This window comes from Oncorhynchus gorbuscha, linkage group LG12 (assembly GCF_021184085.1).
Source record: "Oncorhynchus gorbuscha isolate QuinsamMale2020 ecotype Even-year linkage group LG12, OgorEven_v1.0, whole genome shotgun sequence".
NCBI lineage: Eukaryota > Metazoa > Chordata > Actinopteri > Salmoniformes > Salmonidae > Oncorhynchus > Oncorhynchus gorbuscha.
In genome coordinates, this window is record NC_060184.1 from 50,167,622 (window position 1) to 50,177,140 (window position 9,519).

Genomic DNA, 9,519 nt, shown 5'->3' on the forward strand with positions numbered 1-9,519 from the left:
GATGGGGAGAGTGGCAGACAGGATTGGACCAGCCAGAGATGGCACTGGGAGGTAACCACCTGCGCCATGGCCCATCTGTTGGTGCGGGCCACATCCCTCTGGAGCAGGGAAAGCAGGCAAAACGCCATCGCTTCCCGGAGGAGCTCCTCTGAGCCCTCCTGCAGCCGTGGCAACAGAGTCAGCACGTAGGCCTGCAGCAGCATGGCCGCGTTAGTAAAGGCAGCCAAGAGAGCAGAGGGACCCATATGTGGCTTTCAGGTCCGCATCAAATTCCACCTTATTATCTTCCGGGAGGACCATGGCAATTATCATGGTGTCCATGGTAAGGTTCTCCCGGAGGCCGAGTGATTCTGCACCCGCAACATAACTCCATGGTCCAGTCTCTGCTGTGAGTCGGAAGCACCCCATTGTGGAACTCAGCAGAGATGGGGATGGATGGAGAGCCATCACTGTCCACCAGTCTGATGTCCAGTGCAGTTGCTACCCAAGTGAGTTGGCTCCTCATAGGCTCTCGAGCCGCTGGGGGCAAGGAAGCCCCACTGCTGGCTTTTGATGGCCTTGTAGCCCCGCTCACGGTGGTGAACAGTGCCAGGTTCATCCTGCAGGAACAGCCTGTCACTGGCCAACAAGGAACAGCTGTCGTCGCCATTGAAGCTATCAACCTTCTGACGCAGGGCATGCGCCCTCCATTCAAGGTGGTCCCAGTGGTCTGATTCCTGCCCCCATCCAGGACTGGCAGCAGATGGACTCCGCCACACTTCCTGGGAGGGGTAGTGGTCCCAGTGGATGGACTAACAGCTCGCTGGTGCACCACTCCTGAGGGAGGGAGCTCGTCCCCGGCCTGAGCCAGAGCCTGGCCGACCCACTCGCGCAAGGCCTCCAATCGCGTCAGGTGTAGGCCCTCTGAGAACATCACACAAAACAGGCATCCAGTAGGGCGCTCCACCACCCTCTCCGCATTGCTCAAACCCAGGCAGTGCATACACGAGGTATGTGGATCCCCAGGGGGGATGCCACCCTCACACCTGTCACAAAGGGTAGCCATAAGCTCAGCCAAGCCAACAGGGCCACGGTGCAGGGTTCCAACGCCCTGGGAGAGCTTATGTCGTGACCCGCTTGGAGGAATAGGAACCTGGCACGGGGAACAGCATGTTAATGAAATTCACAACACACATGGAACAAGCCATTCAGCAAGTTGTGTAAGGTAAATTACAGTTTGTGGCAGCAAGAGCCACCATATTAATGGATGTACACAGAGTTGTAGTGTAATGCTAACAAAACACGGGCGGAAGATACAGACCAACCGCAGCAGTGAGTGGAGCACCCAAGATGAGGGGCCATGTGCAAACAGCTAGTGAGTATACTTTCAAGATATTCACACTTACCAGTGACTTACCAAGCAAACTTTAGAAAATGTGTACATCAAGCCTTATGGATGTCGGCCGAGAAAATTAAAGAGAACATGTGTCGAGGCCATGGGGTCTATATATAGGGGCGGACCCCAGCCCGGGAGTGAATCCTCAATCGTTGCAGTGCAGAACAGTCCCTAGAAAAGGCACCTGCTCCTAATTAGCACATACCATGCACTTTCAATCAACAACTTGTGTCTTGCCTCTGTCCTGAACTGAAGGTCTGCCCTGTGGACCTAAAGGTGTCGCCCATAACAACCAATGGTATTTTTGCCATGTTTGTATACGAGCTAGTTTGTCTCTGTGCTGTTGTTGTCCCTGCCTGCAGGTCGTCCGATCAGCCTGGTTCACTTCTCCCTGGTGCAGAGGCAGACCATGCTGTCTGTGTACAGCCCCTCAGCCAAGCCCAGTTCCGTGCACCTTGACAGCAAGACCAATATCTGGAACATCTGGGAGCCCAACCTGTCCACGGAAGATCATTGTCTGTGAGTCTCTGAGGTGACACTTAACAACTGCATCTCAGAGCCTAGTTTCAGATGGGTTTGCAAAATGATGGTAGATTTCCCCCAATTCATAGGTTGTCCAGAGATCCTGGTTATAAAATTCCCATGATGAAGAGGGAGTAAACAAGAAATCAGCAACCAGGATTTTTTGAAAATCTGAGAATATTGGGAAGGTAACTGGAATTTTGCAACCCAACTGCAGAAAGTTTGAAGCTTTGATTTAAAATGTTATGTATATTCCCTTACAGAAACAACACATGCATTTCACACAATATCAACATGTAAATGCATGTGATAACATGAAACTACATATGTAAAAACATAATCTCATGTGAAATAAATGTGGCCATGGGGATGCAACATTTCTACATGGGATACCATGAAACTACACGTGACAATATTTGAGCTAGACAAAAAACTCCAGAAAAACACGAGACAATATCCCGAGAACATCCCAAACTTGTCCTCGGCGACATCCCTGGAACAAACTGGGAGCTTAGACAAAACCTCCAGGGGACCATGATACAACATTCCGAGAACGTCAATGCCCTTATGGGAAAAAACACGCGATTTCACGTATGAAATTGTGTTGTTTCACATGTTGCTTCACGTGTTGTCACATAAGATCACATTTGATCACTTGAAATTCATGTGGTTTTTCCGTAAGGGTGAGGACCATGTTAGGATCCCAACAATATTAGAATGAACAATAGGCTTATGTTTTGGCATGAATCGCCTTCATCGGAACCTTGAGTAGGAAAACTGTGGGAGGCAGCTATCTATCAGACAAAACGCACGCTCAAATTAAGAATAGGTAAACACAAAACAGCTATCCACACCAAAAATATGGACTATACGATCGGGTGGCATTGAGTGAATGCCAATCATGGCTCAGCCTCAACCTTGAAATTCTGGGGAATTGAGAAAGTTTCTCTTTACTCCAGAGGGGGCAATAATTGTGAGGAAATTGTTACAGGGAGAGGCACTTTGGATCGACAGCTCAGATTGCGTCAAGCCAAATGGTCTGAATGAACAGTTCTCTTTCTCATCTTTTTTTGTAAATCTGTTTTTCTTTGTTTATTTCTGTCTTTTGTTATTCAAGTGGAATGTATGTGTAGGAACCTTGAATGATGATCTTACTTTTGTTTGAATAACCTGTCTAGTTTGCCATTACTACTGGCGGTATTGACATATCTGACATGACGAGCGGGACACTCCCCTGCGAGGGTATATAGGTGACTCCCACCATTTTCCTACTCAAGGCTCTGAGGAAGGTGATTCATGCCGAAACATAAACCTATTGCTTGCTTGTCCCGTCAATAAATCGGATTTATGCAGAAACAGAGTGCTCCTTTTCTGTATTCTCCCACATGGTCACCAGTTGAAGTGTCCTGGGGTAAGGAATGTTTTGGGGATTTTCATGTCCCTCACTGATCTCCCCTTTTTCATTTGAGCTGGGCTGAAGTGCGTTTGGGTATAGGGTACCAGGGTGTAACTAGCCCCCCATAAGAACAATGTCTAATTGCTGACACAAAAAAAAGCAACGTTTTGGAAAAGAATATGGTATGTGGATGAAGGTCATGCTTAGGCGAATAAACTGTAAAGGGAAATAAATGGCCTCAGTTTACACTTTTTTTTTTAGCTATTTCATGAAATTTTGCTTTTTGAAAAGGTGCGTTTTTTTAAAGTACCGTGGTAAATGCCCCGCCCCCGGGGGCCAGTTGGATGTCATAAGGTGAATGCACCAATTTGTAAGTCGCTCTGGATAAGAGCGTCTGCTAAATGACTTAAATGTAAATGTAAAAGATTATGGCATAGGGTGTTATACAAGTGATTTGGAATTGATAGATTTGGATACTGCTTTAAAGCAAATTTCTGCTCATTAGTAAAGATGTGATCAATACATGTTGATGATTTCATTCCTGTGCTGTTTGCATTGATATTTGCTTGCGAAGCATAGCCACTTTATTCCTATATTTCTCTGCTAGCAAACAATTGCCGCATTGGAACTCTGGATTGTCAATATTGTCCTGGACAAGAATGTAATAAACACAGCTTCTACAGCGCTGGAAAAGTTTGTTAGCTATTCCAGGTGAAGCAGGCGCCTTTGCAAACTAGCTAGCTAGCTGGCTAGTTGGTAGCAGGTGTTGACACAAGCAATTCTAAAACAAAGAAAATTATAAAACAAAGTAAAACTTCGTCAACAACAGGCCGAAGCAACACGACGAGGCGCAGGAGGTATCCAAGTTTGTTATCATCATCCTTATGACCTAGACATACTGTCATATTGCCATTGTTATATTTTCATATTACTTTCTTTGTTTATTCTACAACTCATACCCATAGGCTGACATCTGTCAGTTCATCTGCCAAATCTGACTCAAATCAAAACCTTTTGTTCAGAAGGCCAAACTAACTGAAAGGTGCGATCAAAAAGAGTATAACAAGCAAAATTTTAAGAAAAATAAACATGCCACTAGCTCGTGTTCCATCCAATTGGCAACAGATTTTCATGCATATATTTTCAAATCAGCATATGCGCATTTTCCCACCATTGGTGTTTCCACCAAACAGACTTGCTGCGGATAGAAATCAGTGCGTGATGACATAGTGCACACAAACTTTACTTTTTCGTTTAAGTTTCCATGTACCGAATAAAACTCTAAAGCTCAGTGTGTTTCCAACTCATTTTCAACTACCGATAGTTTTGTATGGTCTGGGGCTGTTTTTACCCCCCAAAAGAAAGCTACTCAACACATTTTGCCATGAGGCTGAGAGAAAATATTGCTGTTGTAAAGATGATTTCCCGCAATACTACATATATTGCATGGGGCAGAGAGAAAAATATGTAGTTTTGTAATTGATCTCAAGCTATTCTACACATTTGGCAATGAGGCACAGAGAATTTTGTATTTTTAAAGTTAATTTCAGGCAATTGTACACATGCTATGGGGCAGAGAGGAACATTTGTGTAATTTAGCTTGCTTCATCAGGGATTAGGCTTTCTGGAAAGAGCTTGACATAGGCAAGTAGCCATTTCTTTTCTTCACAACTCATCCTGGTAAAGTTGTCAGTCTGACTACTATCATTACTACTCTAGATGTCATACAAATCCAACAATATTTGTATATAGGTATCTAATTTATCCCCTGAAAGTTAGCTTGTTAGCTGTAGCTAGCCAATTTGACGTGGTCCATACCCTTTGATTCAAAATTAATTAAATCTTTTTTGCCACCCATCTACACACAATACCCCATAATGACAAAGTGAAAACATGTTTTTAGACATTTCTGCAAATGTATTGAAGATTAAATGCAGAAATATCTCTTTTACGTAAGTATTCACATCACTGAGTCAATACTTTGAAGAAGCACCTTTGGCAGCGATTACACCTGAGTATCTTTCTTGGTAAGTCTCTAAGAACATTCCACACCTGGATTGTGCATAATTTGACAACTATTCTTTTCAAAATTCTTCAACCATTTTCAAGTCTTGCCATTCATTTTCAAGCAGATTTAAGTCAAATCTGTAACTCGGCCACTCAGAAACATTCACTTTCTTCTTGGTGAGCAACTCCAGTGTAGATTTGGCCTTGTGTTTTAGGTTATTGTCCTGCTGAAAGGTGAGTTAATCTCCCAGTCTCTGGAAGGCAGACTGAACCAAGTTTTCCTCTAGAATTTTGCCTGTGCTTAGCTCCATTCAATATATTTTTTTTATCCTGAAAAACTCCCCAGTCCTTAACGATTAGAAACATTTGCATGATACAGCCACGACTATGTTTGAAAATTGGGGTGGCAGGTAGCCTAGTAGTTAGAGCATAGGGTCAGTAGCCGAAAGGTTGCTGGATTGAATCCCTGAGCAGACAAGGTGAAAATCTGTCATTCTGCCCCTGAACAAAGCAGTTAACTCACTGTTCCCTGGTAGGTTGTCATTATACATAAAAATGTGTTCTTAACTGACTTGCCTAGTTAATTCAGGAGAAAATAAACAAATATGGAGAGTGGTACTCAAAACTGTAACTTCTATTGAATTATTCACAAAAATAACACTATATTCAGAACAAAAAGTTAATTGCCTTACCACATTTTTTGGCAATATTAATTTCATGCCTTAGCATTGCTTCAGGTACTGAGCTACAGGCAGTTAGACTTGTCATTTTAGGCTAAATTTGAAAAAAATGTGTCCGATTCTACACTATTATTACACACAGAGTGAGTCCATACAATTTATTATGTGACTTGTTAAGCACATTTTTACTCCTAAACTTTATTTACGATTGACATAACAAAGGGGTTGAAGACTTATTGGCTCAAGACATATCAGCTTTTAATTTTTAATTCATTTGTAAACCTTTCAAAAGACATAATTAAAAAAACATAATTTGACATTATGAATCCATAAAACAATATTTCTGTAACACAACAAAACGTGGAAAAAGTCTAGGGGTGTAAATACCTTCTGAAGGCACAGTATCTAGCCTATCATGTCTTTCAGCGGCCATCGTGATTAAACACTCTTAAAACAATGTTTAAACGGGGATGTTAGCTTACTTAGTACATTACATACCACCAACTGGATAACTTTTCTAGCTACCAGTAGCTAGCAAAGTAAACATTATCAACAGTAGGCTAGCCAACACGGGAATATGCCCCCTTAGGCTGCTTGACAGGCAGAGCCCAAAAGGATGAAAATTCACCTAAACCACTCATACTTGTCAGGTACTTTTACTTTATGTCACTCAAATATCCAATTTATGGTGGCCAAAATGTTGAGATATATTGAGGCTATCCTAATATATCTGAAATGACACGATGAATGAGCTGAATGTGCGCAATTGTTTTGCATGGATAATCGGAAATTTCAAACATTCTTTACTTTATTGCCTTATTGTGACATTGTATTGATAAGAACCTATTCAATTACTAGAGGGGAAAAGTCATAAACCCTTGAAGTTCCAGAATGGTGTGAAAATGGCAGGCATATTGATCAGGGAGAAATCCAAACCACTCTAATTGGAATGAACGGTAGTAGAGACATAATACTGATTTTACTTATGCCGGGAAATCAAACAAAGGTATGAGATACTTCAAAAATTGTGTAACAGAATCATTGTCAACCTAAAATATTGTCATATAATCATAAATGCAGTTTACATGGGTTTTACACACATTTTCTATATCAATAGCCTCTAACATACACTACATGACCAAAGGTATGTGGACACCTGCTCATTGAACATCTCATTTCAAAATCATCGGCATTAGTATGGATTTGGTCCTCCCTATGCTGCTATAACAACCTCTCTTCTGAAAAGGCCTTCCACTACATGTTGGAACGTTGCTGCGGGGACTTGCTTCTATTCAGCCACCAGATCATTAGTGAAGTCGGGCACTGATTTTGGGCGATTAGGCCTGGCTCGCAGTCTGCGTTCCATTATTTAATTTATTTTTTATTTAAAATGTATTTAACAAGGTAGGCAAGTTGAGAACAAGTTCTCATTTACAATTGCGACCTGGCCAAGATAAAGCAAAGCAGTTTGACACATACAACAACACAGAGTTACACATGGAGTAAAACAAACATAGTCAATAATACAGTAGAAAAATAAGTCTATATACAATGTGAGCAAGTGAGGTGAGATAAGGGAGGTAAAGGCAAAAAATGGCCATGGTGGAGAAGTAAATACAATATAGCAAGTAAAACACTGGAATGGTTGATTTGTAGTGGAAGAATGTGCAAAGTAGAGATAGAAATAATGGGGTGCAAAGGAGCAAAATAAATAAATACAGTAGGGGAAGTTATAGATGGGCTATGTACAGGTGCAGTAATCTGTGAGCTGTTCTGACAGCTGGTGCTTAATGCTAGTGAGGGAGATAAGTGTTTCCAGTTTCAGAGATTTTTGTAGTTCGTTCCAGTCATTGGCAGCAGAGAACTGGAAGGAGTTGCGGCCAAAGGAAGAATTGGTTTTGGGGGAGACCAGAGAGATATACCTGCTGGAGCGCGTGCCAGAAGACTTCCTATTTCGCAAACAAAGCATCCTTCACTCATGCTGCCAAACATACCCTTGTAAAACTGACCATCCTACCAATCCTTGACTTCGGCGATGTTATTTACAAAACAGCCTCCCCTACCCTACTCAATCAATTTGATGCAGTCTATCACAGTGCCATCCATTTTGTCACCAAAGCCCCATATACTACCCACCACTGCGACCTGTACGCTCTCGCTGGCTGACGTTCGCTTCATACTCGTCACCAAACCCACTGGCTCCAGGTCATCTACAAGACTCTGCTAGGTAAAGTCCCCCCTTATCTCAGTGCAGGCCAGTCAAGTTCTTTCACACCAACCTCCACAAACCATTTCTGTATGGACCTCACTTTGTGCACTGTGGCATTGTCATGCTGATACAGGAAAGGGCCTTCCCCAAACTGTTGCCACAAAGCTGGAAGCACAGTCCTCCTGGAATGTCATTTTATGCTGTAGCGTTAAGATTTCCCTTCACTGAATCTAATGAGCCTAGCCCAAACCATGAAAAACAGCCCCAGATCATTATTCCTCCTCCTCCTCCAAACTTTACAGTTGGCACTATGCATTAGGGCAGGTAGCATTCCTCCAGGTCCATCCGTCGGACTTCCAGATGGTGAAGTGTGATTTATCACTCCAGAGAAAGCGTTTCCACTGCTCCAGAGTCCAATGGCGGCGAGCTTTACACCACTCCAGCCGATGCTTGCATTGAGCATTGTGCGGCTGCTCAGCCATGGAAACCCATTTCATGAAGCTGCAGACAAACAGTTCTTGTGCTGATGCTGCATCCAGCGGGAGTTTGAAACTCAGTAGTGAGTGTTGCAAATAAGGACAGATTTTTTTATTTTTTTTAAACATGTTTGGAATCATTCCTCTAAAACTGTCTGGCTAGCTAGCTAACACATTTTTCAAATGCATTATTTTACACTATCTGCCACGTTCACCAACCTGTGAAGTTCATCATAACTTAATTTAATCTGTAGCCTAATAAACTCAATGGTTTCCCGAGTCATAGTAGGGAAGGACCACACACCATATCATCGAATGACTCCAAGTTTACTTCGATATGGTGGTTATTATATCAATATTTGTGCATAAGGACATTTCCACTGCCATTTCTCTCATAGGAGGATGCGTACTCAGGGAAGAAGGAGCAGCAACTTGGAGCCTTCTTTCCCTGTGCTGATGTGTATTGAGCTTGTTGTGCCACTAGCGGCTACATTGAGTTCACTCAGGTCACATGGAGAAAGGAAGGAGGATTGCACACGCAGAGAGGAAGGAGCAGCAACTTGGAGGAGCAATCTTCAACTGTGTTGATGTGTTGTGAGCTATGTGTGCCCCTAGCGGCTGCATTGGCTTCACTCAGGTCACACGGATTAAGGAGGACGTGTGCAGCACAGTAGGTTGATGGCACCTTAATTGGGGAGAACAGGCTCGTGGTAAGGACTGTAGCGGTATTCGTGAATGGTATCAAATACATCAAACGTTTTGGTTTCCAGGTGTTTGATGCCATTCCATTTGCTCCATTTTGGCCAATATTATGAGCCGTCCTCCCCTCAACAGCCTCCCGTGGTGTGCAGGGA